Raw genomic sequence first — 13476 nt, forward strand, 5'->3', positions numbered from 1 at the left:
GGAAAAAAGTACTTAACCTACAATGGAACACATATCAGGTGTGCAGCAGACCTATCCACAGACACTTGGCAGGCCAGAAAAGAGTGGCAGGATATATTCAATGTGCTGAATCAGAAAAACATGCAGCCAAGAATTCTTTATCCAGCAAGGCTGTCATTCAAAATAGAAGGAGAGATAAAAAGTTTCCCAGACACACAAAAATTAAAGGAGTTTGTGACCACTAAACCAGCCCTGCAAGAAATTTTAAGGGCGACTATCTGAGGGGAGAACAGAACAACAACAACAACAAAAAAAGACCAAAAGCAACAAAGACTAAAAGGGAACAGAGAACACCACCAGAAACTCCATCTCTACAGGCAACATAATGGCAATAAATTCATATCTTTCAGTACTCAGTCTAAACATCAATGGACTCAATGCTCCAATCAAAAGACATAGGGTAACAGAATGGGTAAGAAAACAAGATCCATCTGGGGTACCTGGGTGGCTCAGTTAAATGGCCAACTTCAGCTCAGGTCATGATCTCGTGGTGTGTGTTTGAGCCCTGCGGCAGGCTCTGTGCTGACAGCTAGGACCCTGGAGCCTGCTTCAGATTCTGTGTCTCCCTCTCTTTCTGCCCCTTGCCTGCTCACACTCTGTCTCTGTCTCACAAAAATAAACATTTAAAAATAAAAAAAAAAGAAACAAAACAAGATCCATCTATATGCTGTTTACAAGAGTACCACTTTAGACCTAAAGACCCCTCCATATTGAAAATCAAGCGATGGAGAACCATCTATCATGCTAATAGTCAACAAAAGAAAGACGGAGTAGCCATACTTATATAAGACAATCCAGACTTTAAAAATAAAGACTGTATAATGAGATGTAGAAAGGAATCATATCATAATTAAGGGGTCTATCCACCACGAAGGCCTAACAGTTGTAAACATTTATGCACCAAATGTGAGAGGACCCAAATATATAAATCAATTAATCATAAACATAAAGAAATTCATCCATAGTAATACCATAATACCCCATTCACAACAATGGACAGATCATCTAATCAAAAAATCAACAAGGAAACAATGGTTTTGAATGACACATTGGACCAGATGGACTTAACAGATATATTCAGAACAATTTACCCTAAAGCAACAGAATATCATTCTTCTCCAGTGCACATGGAACGTTCTCCAGAATAGACCATATACTGGGACATAAATCAGCCCTAAGTAAGTACAAAAAGATCAAGATCATACAGTGCATATTTTCAGACCACAATGCTATGAAACTCTAAATCAACCACAAGAAAAAAATTGGAAAGGTAACAAATACTTGGAGACTGAAAAACATCTTACTAAAGAATGAATGGGCTAACCAAGCAGTTAAAGAAGAAATTAAAAAGTATATGGAAGTCAATGAAAATGATAGTACCACAACCCAAAACTTCTGGAATGCAGCAAAGGCAGTCATAAGAGGAAAGTATATAGCAATCCATGCCTTCCTAAAGAAGGAAGAAAGATCTCAGATACACAACCTAACCTTACGCCTTAAGGAACTGGAAAAAGAACAACAAATAAAACCCCAAACGAGCAGAACACAGGACATAATAAAGATTAGAGCAGAAATTAGTCCTATGGAAACCAAAAAAAAAAAAAAAAAAAAAAAAAAAAAAAAAAACAAAAAAAAAACCCAAAAAACAGTAGAACAGATCAATGAAACGAGAAGCTGGTTCTTTGAAAGAATTAACAAAATTGATAAACCACTAGCCAGTTTGATCAAAAAGAAATAGGAAAGGACTCAAATAAATAAAATCAAGAATGAAAGAGGAGAGATCATAACCAACACAGCAGAAAGAAAAACAATAATAAGAGAATATTGTGAGAAATTATATGCTAACAAAATGGGCAATCTGGAAGAAATGGACAAATTCCTATAAACATATACACTACTAAAACTGAAACAGGAAGAAATAGAAAATTTGAACAGACCCATAACCATTAAGGAAATTGAATTTGTAATCAAGAATCTGCCAAAAAAACAAGGGTCCAGGGTCAGATGGCTTTCCAGGGGAATTCTACCAAACATTTAAGGAAGAGTCAGCACCCATTCTCTAGAAGCTGTTCCAAAAAAATAGAAATGGGAGGAAAACTTCCAAACTCTTTCTGTGAAGCCAGCATTACCTTGACTCCAAAACCAGACAGAGACCCCACTAAAAAGGAGAACTATAGACCAATTTCCATGATGAACATGGATGCAAAAGTCCTGAACAAGATATTAGCCGACCAGATCCAACAATACATTAAAAAAATTATTCACCACCACCAAGTGGGATTTATACCTGGGATGCAGGGCTGGTTCAATATCCACAAAACAAATAATGTGATTCATCACATCAATAAAAGAAAGGACAAGAACCATATGATCCTCTCAATAGATGCAGAGAAAGCATTTGATAAAATACAGCATCCTTTCTTGATAAAAACCCTCAAGAAAGTAGGGATAGAAGGAGAATACCTTGAGATCATAAAAGCCATATATGAACGACCCAACACTAATATCATCCTCAATGGGGAAAAACTGAGAGCTTTTCCCTTAAGGTCAGGAACAAGACAGGGATGTCCACTCTTACCACTGTTATTCAACACAATATTGGAAATCTTAGCCTCTTCAATCAGACAACACAAAGAAATAAAAGGCATCCAAATCGGCCAGGAGGAGGTCCAGTTTTCACTCTTCCCAGATGACATGATACTCTATATGGAAAACCCAAAAGGTTCCACCAAAAGACTGCAAGCATTGATTCATGAATTCAGCAAAGCGGCAGGATATAAATTCAATGCACAGAAATCGGTTGCATTCCTATACACCAACAATGAAGCGACAGAAAGAGAAATCAAGAAAAGATCCCATACAGTTGCACAAAAAAAACGTAAAATACCTAGGAATAAATCTAGCCAAAGAGGTGAAATATCTATACACTGAACTATAGAAAGCTTATGAAAGAAGTTGAAGAAGACACAAAAAAATGGAAAAAGATTCCATGCTCCTGGATAGGAAGAACAAATATTGTTAAAATGTCAATACTAATACTACCCAAAGCAATCTATATATTCAATGCAATCCCTATGAAAGTAACACCAGCATTCTTCACAGAGCTAGAACAAATCATCCTAAAATCTGTATGGAACCAAAAAGACCCCAAATAGCCAAAGCAATCTTGAAAAAGAAAACCAAAGCAGGAGGCATCACGATCCCAGACTTCAAGGTATACTACAAAGCTGTAATCATCCAGACAGTATGGTACTGGCACAAGAACAGACACTCAGATCAATGGAATAGAATAGAGAACCCAGAAAGGGACCCACAAACGTATGGGCAACTAATCTTTGACAAAGCAGGAAAGAATATCCAATAGAATAAACAGTCTCTTCAGCAAGTGGTGATGGGAAAACTGGACAGCAACATGCAGAAGATTCAACCTGGGCCGCTTTCTTACACCATACATAAAAATAAACTGAAAATCGTTGAAAGAACTAAATGTAAGACAGGAAGGCATCAAAATCCTCGAGGAGAAAGCAGGAAAAAACCTCTTTGATTCTGGCCACAGCAACTTCTTACTCAACACGTCTCCAGAGGCAAGAGAAACCAAAGCAAAAATTAACTACTGGGATTTCATCAAAATAAAAAATCTTCTGCACAGTGAAGGAAACAATCAGCAAAACTAAAAAGCAACAACAGAATGGGAGAAGATATTTGTAAGTGATATATCAGATAAAGAGTTAGTATCCAAAATCTAAAAAGAACTTGTCAAACTCAACACCCAAAAAGCAAATAATCCAGTGAAAAAATGGGCAAAAGAAATGATAGACATTTCTCCAAAAAGACATCCAGATGGCCAACTGACACATAAAAAAAAAAATACTCAACTTCACTCATCATCAGGGAAATACAAATCAAAACCACAATGAAATACCACCTTACACCTGTCAGAATTGCTAACATTAACAATTCAGGCAACAACAGATGCTGGCAAGGATGCAGAGAAAGAGGATCTCTTTTGCACTGTTGGTGGGAATGCAAGCTGGTGCAGCCACTGTGGAAAACAGTATGGAGATTCCTCAGAAAACTAAAAATAGAACTACCAAGTGACCCTGCAATTGCACTAATATGCATTTATCCAGGGGAACATGTATGCTGTTTCAAAGCGACACATGCACCCCAATGTTTATAGCAGCACTATCAACAATAGCCAAAGTATGGAATGAGTCCAAATGTCCATCAATGGATGAATGGATAAAGAAGATGTGATATATATATATATATATATATATATATATATATATATACATATATATATATATATATATATATATATACACACACACACACACACAGTGGAGTATTACTCAGCAATCAAAAGGAATGAAATCTTGCCATTTGCAACTAACTACATGGATGGAACTGGAGGGTATTATGCTAAGTGAAATTAGTCAGAGAATGACAAATATCATATGACTTCACTCATATGAGGACTTTAAGAGACAAAACAGATGAACATAAGGGAAGGGAAACAAAAATAAAATAAAAACAGGGAGGGGGACAAAACATAAGAGACTCATAAATATGGAGAACAAACAGAGGGTTACAGCAGGGTGTGTGGGAGGGGGATGGGCTAAATGGGTAAGGGGCACTAAGGAATCTACTCCTGAAATCATTGTTGCACTGTATGATAACTAATTTAGATGTAAATTAAAAAAATAAACTTAAAAATTAAAAAAAATCAGTCACAAAGGAAAAATGCAAAATCTGAGATGGATAAAGACTAGATGTGGGGCGCCTGGGTGGCTCAGTCGGTTAAGCATCTGACTTCAGCTCAGGTCGCGATCTCGTGGTCCATGAGTTCGAGCCCCGCGTCGGGCTCTGGGCAGATGGCTCAGAGCCTGGAGCCTGCTTCAGATTCTGTGTCTCCCTCTCTCTCTGCCCCTCCCCCATTCATGCTCTGTCTCTCTCTGTCTCAAAAATAAATAAACTTAAAAAAAAAGACTAGATGCAATGGACACAAGGATGTAAGAAGCAAAGAAGTGAAGATGTGATATAGAAAATATAGAACAGAATGTTTAAGAACCATATGATCCTCTCAATAGATGTAGAAAAATCATTTCACAAAGTAGAGTATCCATGCTTGATAAAAACTCTCACAAAGTATATTTAGAGGGAACATACCTCAACATCATAAAGGCCATATACAAAATACCCACAGCTGATATCATCCTCAATGGGGAAAAACTGAGAACTTGTTCAGGAAAAACAAAGGAATGTACACTCTCACCACTGTTATTTAACATAGTACTGGAAATTCTAGACTCAGCAATCAGATAAAAAAAGAAATAAAGGGCATCCAAATTGGCAAGGAAGTAGTCAAAATTTCACTATTCACAGACAACATGATACTCTGTAGAAAACCCAAAGATCCCACCAAAAAATTGCTAGAACTGATACATGAATGAAGTAAATTGGTAGGATACAAAATCAATGGACAGAAATCTGTTGCATTTCTATAAACCATTTGGAAGAACAAATGTTGAAATGTTTGTACTACCCAAAGGAATCTACACGTTTAATGCAATCCCTATGAAAATAACACCAGTATTTTTCACAGATCTAGAAAAAATAATCCTAAAATTTACATGGAATCACAAAAGACACCCAATAGCTGAAGTAATCTTGAAAAACAAAAACAAAGCTGGAGGCATCACAATTCTTGACTTCAAGCTATATTAAAAAGCTGTAGTCACCACAACAGTATGGTACTGGTACAAAAACAGACACATAGATCAATGGAACAGAATAGAAAACACAGAAATGGACCCACCACTATGTGGTCAAGTAATATTTAACAAAGCAGGAAAGAATACCCAATGGAAAATAAATAGTTTCTTCAACAAATGTTGTTGGGAAAATTAGACAGCAATATGCAGAAGAATGAACCTGGGCTACTTTCTTACACCATACACAAAAAGAAATTCAAAATTGTTGAAAGACCTGAATGTGAGGCAGGAAATTATCAAAATCTACAGAAAAACAGAAGCAGGAACCTCTTTGACAATAGCAATAGCAACTTCTTACTAGACATGTCTCTGGAGGCAAGGAAAACAAAAGCAAAAATGAACTCTTGGGACTTCATCAAGATAAAAAGCTTCTGCACAGTGAAAGAAACAATCAGGAAAACTAAAAGGCAAGGTACTGAATAGGAGATGATATTTGCAAATGACATATCTGATAAAGGGTTAGTATCCAAAATACATAAAGAACTTACCAAAATCAACATCCAAAAAACAAATAATCAAGTTAAGAAGTGGACAGAAGACATGAATAGACATTTTTTCTTTTTTTTTAATTTTTTAATGTTTATTTATGTTGAAACAGAGAAAGAGAGTGAGTGGGGAAGTGGCAGAGAGAGAAGGAGAAAGAGAATCCTAAGAAGGCACTGCACTAACAGTGCAAAGCCAGACATGGAGCTCAGAGTCACAAATGAGATCATGACCTGAGCCAAAGCCAAGAGTCAGATGCTCAAACAACTGAGCCACCAAGGTGCCCCATGAATAGACATTTTTCTAAAGAAGTTGTACAAGTGGCTAACAGACACATGAAAAGATGCTCAACATCACTTATCGTCAGGGAAATGCAGATGAAACCCACTATGAGATACTACCTCAAACCTGACAGAATGGCTAAAATTAACAAGACTAGGAACAGTAGATGTTTTTTAGGGTGCAGAGAAAGGGTTACACTATCACAGTGTTAATGGGATTGCAAACTGGTGCAGCCACTCTGGATAAGTGCATGGAGGTTCCTCAGGGTCCCTGGGTGGCTCAGTTGGTTAAGCTCCTGACTGGCTCAGGACATGATCTTATGGCTTGTGGATTTGAGCCCCATGTCAGACTCTGTGCTGACAACTCAGAACCTGGAGCCTGCTTAGGATTCTGTGTCTCCCCCTCACTCTGCCCCTCCCCTGCTCATGCTCTGTCTCTCTCTCTTAAAAATGAATAAATGTTAAAAAAAAAAAGATTATGGAGTTTCCTCAAAAAGTTAAAAATAGAGCTGCCCTATGACCCAGCAATTGCAGTACTAGGCATTTACCCAAATGATAAAAAATACTTATTTGGAGGGGCACATGCACCTTGATGTTTATAGCAGCATTATCAACAAATTAGGGAAAGAGCCCAAATGTCCATCAACTGATGAATTTATAAAGATGTGATATGTCTATTCAGTGGAATATTTCTCAGCCATCACAAAGAAGTGGTCATCTTGCTATTTGCAATGACATGGATGGAACTAGATTTTATTATGCTAAGCAAAATAAGTCAGTCACAGAAAGATAAATATCAGAGGATTTCACTCATTTGAAGAATTTAACAAACAAAACAGATGAACATAGGGAAAGGAAGAAAAAAAAGAAGAGAGGCAAATTATAAGAGACTATTAACTATAGAGAACAAACTGAGGGTTGCTATAGGGGAGGTGGGCAGGGATGGACTAAAAGGTTTATGGGTGTTATGGAGGGCACTTGTTGTGATGAGTACTAAGCGTTATATATAAGTGATGGATCACTAAATTCTACCCCTGAAACCAATATTACAGAAGATGTTAACTACCTAGAATTTAAATAAAAACTTGAAAGAAAAGAAGGAATGAGTATAACAACTAGGTAGATGAGTAAAGAAGAAATGGAAGACTTGAATAACACAATAAACAAACTAGACCTAACCTTATATCACTCCAGCAAACAACATTAAAATACACATAGTTTTCTGCATTCAAGGAACATTCCTCATGATTGACCAAGAGTATTATTTATTTTTTAGAGCTGTGATAACAAAATACTACAAACTGGGTGGCTTAAACAACAGAAATTCATTTTTTCACATTTTTGTAGTCTAGAAATCCAAGGTGAAGTTTTACCAGGTTTATTGTCTTTTAAGCCTTCTCTTGGTGGCTTGTACATGAGCATTTTTCATACTATGTCCTCATTGCCTTTCCTCTGTACATATGTATCCTTGTTGTCTTGTCCTCTTAGTAGGACACAAGCAATATTGGATTAGGGCCAATCCATATAACCTCGTTTAATCTTAATTACCTTTTTAATGCTTTGTCTTCAAATATAGTCACATTGTAATATTTGGGGGATTAAGAATTTAACAAATGAATTGGGGGGCATAATATGCTAGATCATAAAAGAAGCCACAATAAAAAAAATTTGAAACGTTTATTTTGAGACAGTGAGAGCACAGCAGGGGAAGGGAAGAGAGAAGGGGATAGAGAATCCGAAGTAAGATCCATGCTGACAACAGCAAGCCCAACGTGGGGCTTGAAGTCACAAACTGCAAGATTATGACCTGACCCAAAGTCAGATGCTCAACTGAACCACCCAGGCCCCGCCATAATAAATTTGTTTTAAAAATGAAACCATACTAAGTACAAAGTTAATACAAACATAATGTAATGAAATTAGAAATAAATAACAGAAGGAAATTTGGATCATATATATATATATATATATATATATATATATATATATATGACAACATACTCCTCCAAAAATAATTGATCAAAAAAGAATTTACACAGAAAACTATATAAAAATACTTTAATATAAAGAGAAATTATGACACAACAAACAAATCTTAGAAGATGTAGCCTAAACAATACTAAGATGGAAATTTAAAGCTGGAAATATCTACATTAAAACATACAAAAAGACAAGATCTGTCCACCTGTAATAACATGGATTAGAGCTAGAAGGTATAATGCTACATGAAATAATTTAAACACAGGAAGACAAATATTATATTATTTCCCTCATGTGTGAAATTTAAGCAGCAAAGGGAAAAAAAGGCAAAACAAAACAAAACCAAAACAGACTCATAAATACAGAGAAGGAAGTGGTGGTTGCCAGAGGGGAGGTAGGGGGATGGGTGAAATAGATAAAGGAGATTAAGAGGTACAAACTTACAGTTATAAAATAAATAAGTTATGGAGATGATAAGTACAGCATAGGTAATACAATCAATAATTTCATAATAATGTTTGGTGACAGATGGTGACTACACTTACTGTGATGAACAGTGAGTAATATATAAAATTGTTGAATCATTATGCTGCCTACCTGAAACTAATATAAAATTATACGTTAATTATTATGTAATGAAAAATAAAAATTCTTTTTAGAAAATCTATAGCAATTTTAACATCTTTCCTCTTTATTCCCATTATATTTTTCTCTTTCTCTATTCCAGTATCTTACATAAATAAATCAATAGTCAACACAATGATGTTTTTAATTCTTTTTCTTTTCTTTTAACTTGGTTCCATTCTATAAGACAAGTCAGAGATAAAGAGTAGGAACCTTCAAATTAGATAATGGTATTTACATAATTTAGGTTTATGTACATTTTATTACATAAAACCTCTTATACTTGGATTTTTTAAACATTTCACAATGTGGTAAAAAGATGTGAAAATATTTTCAGAAAAAGAATCCTTGTTTCTAAAGTGATTATACAACTATAAAAAAGGAATATAGTTACAGCCTTTTTGAAGAATTGTGTTTTGATTTGTGAAAGATTTTAATGGCATGTTTTAAGTAGATAATATATTTTTATAGGACAGTCATGACCAAAGAATATCTCAGAGACCATAAGATAATTTCACTAGTAATTAAAAAGGGTTTATGTATTAGTTTCCTATGGTTCCTCTAACAAATCACCAAAATTTAGTGGCTTAAAACATCACATTTATTCTCTTATAGTTCTGCAGGTCAGAATTCTGAAATCAGCTTCACTGATCTGAAATCAAGAGATAGACAGGGCTGCATTCAGCCTGGAGGCTTTAGGGAAGAATCTATTTAAATTTCTTTTCCAACTTCTAGGGCTGCATTCCTTACATTCCTTGGCTTGTTACCCCTTCTGTCTTCAAAGCCAGCAGCATAATGTCTTGCTTCAGTGGTCACATTGTTCTCTGTGTCATATCTCCCTCAGCTTCTATCTTATAAGAACACTTGTAATTGCATGTAATGCCCACTTAATTAATCCATTATATTCTTCCCATCCCAAGATCCTTTACTTAATGACATGTGCTATGTCTTAAATGCCAATATTCCCAATTACCAGGGATTAGGATTTGCATACCATTGGACAACATTATTCAGCCTACCTCAAGCTATGAAATTATTTCTGATCCTCATACAAAAAATTTTAAGGGCATCCTGCATCTCTGTACATAAATAAACTTTAGTCATAAATTTTTAAAAGCTGATAACTGCAATCTGCCTATTATTTTGTGGAGAAAAATATTTTCTCCTGCAATCTGCACTTGGAAAATACTTTTATATGTATTGAAATACATAGCTAAGTCTCTCATTTATATTTAACATTGCATTTTGATTACAATTAAAACAACAAAATGGGAAAAGCAGAAATTAGATATCACATATAAGAAATGAATTCTTACTCTCACAGCCCTTCTCCAACTAATGTCACAACTTTAGTTTCCACCTTCTGTCTTCCCTTTGACTATTTTATCTTATCTCTTACTATTTAAACTTTCTCAAGGATGACTTCATTCACATGCCCTTTTTCCTGTGGTGTTTGTCCTCTTTCTCTACAACATTACTTCCTCTTAATTTCCTCATCTTCTGCTTTACTCATGGAAAGAAACATGTAAATAATTTCAACAAAAGCTGATAAAGGCCCTGACTTTATGTAAGTGACTGTCTTAGGGACTTCTGAAGACACGTTAAGAAATAAGAAAATATCCTTCAAAAGAACACATATTATCTTAGACAGGGAGTAAGACAAATGGAGTGAAAGATTGTAGCAAGCTCGATTGTAATACAGGAAAACTCTGGAATATGTGTGTTTCAATTGGGAAAATATTTTCAAGTTTGATACTCACAGTAGAGAGAGTTGGCATGAAAATAGGCATTGAGAAAAAAACACATACACACTAACACCAGATACATACTCTTTGCATGACCCCTGCTCAGTAGCTGCTTAGCAATTTGCTTCTGCCTACAAAGGTTTCTGAGACATGGAAACACTGTCTCCTAGAATTTTATACATCCGGATTGTTGATTTTTCATTTCTCTTTCTTTCAGGAATAGTTTTCATAAGAAATAATTGCAAGTTTCACTAAAAATAAAGCTTTCCCTTGAGACCACAAAATGGTAACCAGCAATATCTGGCAGTTTCAGCTACATTTCAACAAGCTTTGCTTTGGTTTGGTCTCAAGGCAAAACAAACAGAAAGCATCACACAGACAACTGCATGAAGTCAGTACATTCCAAGAGATAGGGGAAGCCACAGATCTGGTCGCTGTGGAGTTAGGTCTGATGAAAAGGAATGAGTGATGTGCGTGGGCACAAGGTGGACTGTCAACATAAAGGCTTAGACATAACATCAATCAAAGGGCACCAAAGCTTCCTTCAAGGAAATCATCTTTATTGCCTCTACAGACCTCCATACAAACATGCATGTTTATTTTTATTATCTGCAGCAAAATTTATTTTCCCCAACACAGTAATTCTATGTCTTTAGCCCTGAACTTGATTTCCCCTTCTTCTTCAATCCTCATATCCAGTAAGGTATATAGGAAATCCTTGATTTAAAATATCTTGGGACACCTGAGTGGCTCAGTCAGTTAAGTGTCTAACTCTTTTGGGTGTCTGGGTGGCTCAGTCGGTTAAGTGTCCGACTTTGGCTCAGGTCATGATCTCTCAGTTGGTGAGTTAAAGCCCTACGTCAGGCTCTGTGCTGACAGCTCAGAGACAGGAGACTGCTTCGGATTCTGTGTCTCCCTGTCTCTCTGTTCCTCCCCTGTTGGCACTCTGTCTCTCTCTCTCTGTCAAAAATAAATAAAGCTTAAAAAAAATTAAGTGTCTGACTCTTTTGATTTCAGCTCAGGTGATGATCTCATGTTTTATGAATTCAAGCCCTGCATCAGGCTGTGTGCTTACAGTACCAAGCCTGCTTGGGACTCTCATTCTCCCTCTCTGTCTGCCTTTCCCCTACTCATGCTCATTCTCTCTCAAAATAAATACATACATACATACAGACATACATAAAATAACAAAGTAAAATATCTTTACTTGTGGTCACTTACTTGTGACCAAAGTTTCTATTAGACTGCTTAAGAACTGTGTTGATGACAACACTGAAGCCCAAATTCCTCTTCATTGTATCAGTTGCCATTACTGACAAGCCTATCTAGAACTGAAGTGACTCAGCTACTCTTATTGAAAAGACAGAGCAATAGATCAGGAGAGAAGGCATTGCTTGGAAACTGCCTCTTTCCAAATGCGTGGCCCTAAAATTCCTTCAGAAATATGCATGCATATAAAATTAGACAAATTTTCAAGATAGAAAACCCTAATTTTGAATTTGGTTCAAAGATTCCTGGAACGATGATGAATTGCTTCAGAGATATTTACCAGACAAAAAATGAAGGCATATTTAGTTCCAATTTCTTTGGCCTCATATTTAAGAATCCTAAGTCAGGGGTCCTGGGTGGCTCAGTTGGTTAGGGGTCGGTCTTTGACTCAGGTCATGATCTCACCATTTGTGAGTTGGAGCTCTGCATCAGGCTCTCTGCTGTCAGTGCAGAGCTCGCTTCAGATCCTCTGTCCCCCTCTGTCTCTGCCTCTCCACTGTTTGTACTCTCTCTCTCTCAGAAATAAATAAACATTAAAAAAAAAAGAATCCTAAGTCAATCCACCCTTGTAGTACATTTCCTTAAAAGGAACATTTATATTCAGCTATTCTACTTTAATTAATCTTATATATTTAATAATAGTTTTAAAGTGAATATAGTTTTTTAACTTTTCATTTATTTTTATGATTGATTTTGTTATTTTAAATTATTAATGCATTTTCAAGAATGTGATGTGAAAATATTACTTAAATATCTGGGAAATAAGTATCTGGCCTAAGGTTTCTTTGGGAATTATTGTCCAAGAACTAACTGGGACCCAAACTGAGAATATCCTTTAGTGGAAAGAAGCCTGGAATGATTCTGAAGATAGGGATTATAGTAGCAGTTGTGTGGCTAAATGCTATGTGACTCTGGCAAAGTTTTTTTTGAACAGTTCCAGGCTTCAATTTTTCTAAACATAAAGTGAACATATATTATTTTTAAAATCCATATGGAGTGTTTTTCCTTTTCTAAATTCTTACAGCACTTACTTATTACACAATTTAACATTTAATTATATGCTGTTTCAAACTGCTTAAACTCTTATTTTTCATGGTTACTGCTTAATTAGAATATAAATTTCTTGAAGCAGAAGATTTGCATTTCGAGAGCAACCTCAGTACTTAGCAATGTTGGGCATAAAGTGGACATAGAATACAGTGAGTCAAATTAAGCAAAATTTAACTGGGTAGCTGAAAATTTAACTGCATTGTTACTGCTCTCCATGAATTTTGCCCT

Source organism: Acinonyx jubatus, chromosome X, assembly GCF_027475565.1.
Source record: "Acinonyx jubatus isolate Ajub_Pintada_27869175 chromosome X, VMU_Ajub_asm_v1.0, whole genome shotgun sequence".
NCBI classification, from domain to species: Eukaryota; Metazoa; Chordata; class Mammalia; order Carnivora; family Felidae; genus Acinonyx; species Acinonyx jubatus.